We start from the raw sequence: 5,572 nt of genomic DNA, 5'->3' as shown, positions 1-5,572 counted from the left end.
ATTAATTAATAAAATTTAAATAACTATTCAATGAATGTAAATTTCTGTTTAATACATACATATATATTTATTAAGTATCTCTGGTAATATTTTAATAACACGGATATGTCGATAATGTATGTACAAATGAGGATAGCATATGGACATACAAACTTGTCCTTTTGGGGATATCCCTATAGTGTCCACAAATATATATCCTATGGACAGCTTGTAAGGCTCATGGGACTGTCCACAGGAGGCTGTCCCCAGGACGTCCTGAAGCTATCTCTAGAACGTCCTGAGGCTGTCCCCAGGACGTCCTGAGCCTGTCCTCAGGACGTCCTGAGTCTGAACTGAGGCTGTTCTAAAAGTGTCCTGAAAAAGGTATCCTAAGGACGTCCCGAGGACATCCCGTCCTGGGACATATTCAGGATGATCCTGAGGACGTCCTGTGCTGTTTGGGATTTTTGTAGACAAAATTTGCACTAATCTTTTTTATTGTTATTAAACAAAAATTTTTAATAGTTAGTTTTTAAATTTTTCTTGTAAATTGATATTAAATTTTTCCTGAAAAAGTACAATAAACTTTTTTAAATTCTGTAAAGTTGACCTTTTAATTAATTAACTTAAAATTTCAAAATATAATTAAATTTATATCCTATTGTCAATGTTATTTAAAAAAAGATTAATAAATAATAATATTAATTTTTTTATATATCAGTAAAACATGTAATAATTAAAAAAATATAATTTAATGCGTTTTATGTATAATAAAAAACAATTTAATTTTTAATTGTAACAATAATTCTTATTAAAAATTCTAAAAATAAGAAATAATTAAAAAATATTAAATTATAAATGTAAAAATTTAAAAAATTTAAAGTTTTTTTAAAAATAATTATTAATATTGAAAAATAATTTTTCATTTTTTGACTAATAAATTCCTTCCTTTTTTGTAACTAAATTATTTTTTATATAAAAATAACTTAATAATATTTAAAATATACTAACCGTTTAGAACGAGCAACATTTTTTGGAGAGGAATCAAATTTATCTATATTTTCTCTTGAATCTTCAGTCTCACTATAATTTGCTTCTATGTCCTTATCACGTCGATTTTTATATTTATTATTATCTCGCAAAGTTCTTACATCTTTATACATATCACTCCGGGAAATAATGCTAATGTTTGATACATCCATTTTATTATATTTTTTGTTCCGTTTGGTTTTGTTTTCAGTTTGTACAACATAAAGTCGATACAATTGTAACAGTATTACTAACGTATTCTTGCATGTGAAGAATATGTTCATATAACTAACTATCTGATAATGAATTATCAATATCAAACGAAATGCCAAAAACGGTCCGTCCTACAAAATAAAAAATATATGCATACAAAATATGTGTACGTATGTATATCCCAAAAAAATTTTTTTTTTAAATATATACATATATGTCAAGTACATAAAAATTGTCGCATCATTCTTTCTAAAACTGAGAATAATTTTTTTGAATGATTTAAATACACAATTATTTAAAAATTGATTGATCAAAAATAGTCACGAAATCAATAAAATTAGCCAAGTTATGAAACTAGCCTCATTATTTACAAAAGACATCAAAAAAGCTTATTTGTGAAAAACATTTAAAAATTTAAAAATTGGAAAAGTGATAAACTGGATTATAATGAAAAAAAGAACTTGGTGTGCTCAGGTCGCATTAATTGCGTATATATATATATATATATATATATATATATATACATATAATAATGAGCGAATATTTTTATAATTATTTATTGCTCTTTTAGCTGATTTTTATTTAAACAATATGTAAATTCATATGAAAATAATTTCAATATATACATATATATATATACATATATATATGTATATATTGAAATTATTTTCATATGAATTTACATATTGTTTAATCCAGAAATGCAATGCATATATATAGGATATATATATATATATATACATATAATAATGAGCGAATATTTTTATAATTATTTATTGCTCTTTTAGCTGATTTTTATTTAATTTTAATTAACCGTACTTATTAATTTTATAGCGCTGCTCTTGCAGCTGAACAACAACGATCGATATGTATGTATATCGAAATTGATTTCTAATTTTAACAAGATTTTGTTGAAATCGCTTTGAAAATTCGCTTTGAGAGACAAACCGCTTTGCGTGTATATGTGTATATGTATGACTGAAGAATAATTTTTGAATAAACACTTTTCACGAACTAGATCTTAAAATCTCAATATTGATTGCACCAATTTTATTCGCAATAGTCGCAATCAAAAGTTCGTATCGACATTATATTAGAAAATGTCGTTAGATTTTGTATTGCTGTTATAATTTCTGAGATATTTGAATTGTAATGTTTGACATAAGAATTTCAGATAAAGCTATGATAGCGTTACGACATTTGAGCAATGAAGTAACACGCAGACCACGCAGTCACGCGGTCATTACTCTTTTCTATGTACTTGGCGTCACGCCGCTACAGCGTCATTTGATATATATGTATATATACATATACAGTGTGTTTAATGTTAAATGTGACGCCGTTTATTAGCAAATAAAGCAGGTTAACTGAAAAATATTGTATCATTTTGTAATTTTCATTAACGATATATTAATTTATGAATCAGCGTGATTTAACATCCGCGCGATTTAATAATAAAAGAGTTTCAGCGTTTATAGTTAAGCACGTGGCGGTGGAAGGAGCGCTTTGTAAACTAAAGTGTGCTGCTCGTGAATAATTATTTTTTTAGTGTTCTTCCGCTGTCAGCCACATCTAGAAATCATAAACATTGGGCTGTTTCTTATTGTCAAATGTACGCGGTCGCACACTGGTTAGTAGATCTTTAAATTAATAATATCTCGTTAACTATACTTACGACTCTTATGAGAATCGCAAAATGGTTCAGGACTTTTCTATCTAGTTTAATCTGTTCTACTTGCTTATGAGCGATATTAAACTTAATCTTAGATACCTTGTATAAATATATGAATTTAGGCTTATACTCGAACGCGTTTAGCGATAGTAGCATGCTAACAAGTATGGAAATTTATTGATTTTTTAGGGACAGAGAAATAGTTTTATTTCTAATGATAATTAAGATATATTTCTAATAATTTAAGATAATACAATAGTCGTAAGGCAAACAAAGTTCGTAGCAGTCAACGTATTACAGTGGTGTTATACCGGGATAGCAATTATTCTTTAGCGTACAGTCTTTTAACTCTGTCTTTAACTACTGTCTTTAAACTCGTAACTCGTAACTCGCGGATTGCGACTCGTGACTCGTAACTCGTAACTTGTAACTCGCGGCTAGCAATTTATAACGAATTGAAACAATCACGCTATGTTCCCCTTTTTTTTTTCATTTGTTCGCGGATTCCGAACTCTTGCCTCTTATATCGTTTAACGTGCTCCGGCGACGGCTACGTCTTTTTTGTGCGCGCGACCGAAGCGGCGCAAATGGTATCGCTCGCCCCGATAATCGATACTCGATCGATCACGCGCGATCCTACACAAGTAATATTGAAATTCTAATATGTGTATCATAAATCATTCTTATATTAAATACGCGCTAATATAAGCGCATTTTGAATACAGGCCTCAAAATTTGTAAATAACGCGTTAATGTCGTTACCATTACAATATTTTCTTTAAGTAATATTGAACTTGTAACGATCGATATTATATTTTTTATTAGTAGCAGTAATAATAACTCGAACATAATGATAAAATAAAATTACTTTTATCGTTGCTGTGTGTATACAATAGCTACATATACATATAGAATGTGCATAAAGGCTTCTTAAAGAAATGTAATCTTTGACTATGCTGCGATTAATAATAATTATGACAGATTTCGTGTTGAACTGATCAATTAGAAACACAAATAATTGGATGTCATTGGATTTTTAAAATGAAATTAGATAAATTCTAAAAAAAGTTTATCAAAATTTGAAAAAAATTAATGAAAGTTCTCGGTATTTTCTGAGTAACGCTAATTACTTTTTTCAAATGAGTAATTTTTGAGGTAATGAGTAAAAATTGAGGTAACAAATTCCTTTTTAAAAATAACTTTCTCAATCTTGTGTGAATATATTATACATATATGTAGGTATAGAGTTGCATTTATTAAATCAAATTAATTTTAAGATTTATGAGAAATAGAAAGAACATTTTTTTTATTATAGATTACTATGATTTATTATAATTATATTATTTATTATAATTTTAATTAAAATTGGGTTTTATTTATCGCAGGTTTTTATTATATTGTAAATAAAATGTGCGTTTTTCATATATTTATATTGGATATCCGTTGATTATTATAAATTTGATTAATTTTAAATAGAAATGAAATAAATATTAAAATAAAAAAAAATTTTGTCTCAACTGGCTGAAAAGTGCATCTTACTGCTTGGCCAAAATAATGGTATAATGGCCTAAGTGATTTCACGTATCATAAGTTTTAAATTTTTCTAAAATTACCACATCCTCTCCTTGTAAGATTAAATATTCTATATCAATAATCAATTACTGATTTATTCATTGGAGCCTTAGCTTCTTTAATTTAAATTTATATTTCATGCAGCCTGAAAAACTCGTTACATTGTTTATATGTATATTGATTATTGGGAGGAATATTAATACATGCCTAGGTAGTCGAATGGTAGGATACCCAACCGGCAAGTAGGGAGATCCAGATTCGAGTTCTAGCTAAGGTGATATTTTTCGAAATATATTTCTTGTTAGGATCAAAAATATTAAATTGCTCATCAATTAAATTGGTTACAGTGGATTCCGGTTTCATGTAAGAACTGTGTTTTAAGATCGACAAAAATGTGGCGTCTAGTTTGTGTGTGCAGGTACTTTTATTTATTACTGAAAGAGCTTCATGTAAGTGAATCAGACAATGTGAATAATTAAAAAACAATCAAAATTGTAGAGATACACTTTGATGTCTTTAAGGTGATATCTTTAAGGATTCTAAACTGAAGATCAAACTCCAAAAATGTCGTTGTTTTACTGACGATTTGTGAGTATGTATGCGTGCGGTATTGATGCAGTTGTGTGTATAGTGATATGTTTATGTTTACTACTATATCAATATCGCACGCACACATGGTAACAAATTTTCAATAACATATATCTTTTTTATTAGGCATCCAAGCCTAATTCTATGAACTCAACATTGTTTGCACATGTGATTCCGGCTGGTATTATTTTGTACCAACAAACTGCTAAATTTTTTTAGAAAGCAAATATTGATACATGATGTTAATTGACAGCTCTACACAAACTTTTTTTCGTTCTCAGCATAAATTTTACCAGTCTGAGCTACATTGATGCCTATACTTTAATTGTGGAGAAGGATTTTTCAATCTATTATCTTTAATTTATAGTTTATTTTATATTGGAAAATAATCCCGTTCGGTCGATAAAAGAAATAACTTTAGGATTGCCTTAAGGTGACAACAGATTTAAAAATCCTTCTCCACGATTAAAGTATAGGCATCAATGTAATTCCGGCTGGTAGAGATTATGCTGAGAACGA

The 5,572-nt window shown here is 28.2% G+C and overlaps 1 pseudogene; it reads right to left on the bottom strand.

Annotated features, from left to right (window-relative positions):
• The window catches only part of LOC105460849, a 1,874-nt pseudogene extending 498 nt beyond the window's left edge, over positions 1-1,376 (bottom strand).
• Between the last annotated feature and the right edge of the window lie 4,196 nt (positions 1,377-5,572).

Source organism: Wasmannia auropunctata, unplaced genomic scaffold (genome assembly GCF_000956235.1).
Source record: "Wasmannia auropunctata unplaced genomic scaffold, wasmannia.A_1.0 LD314469.1, whole genome shotgun sequence".
NCBI classification, from domain to species: Eukaryota; Metazoa; Arthropoda; class Insecta; order Hymenoptera; family Formicidae; genus Wasmannia; species Wasmannia auropunctata.
The sequence above is the reverse complement of the archived record's forward strand: the minus strand, read 5'-3'. Positions and strand labels throughout refer to the sequence as shown.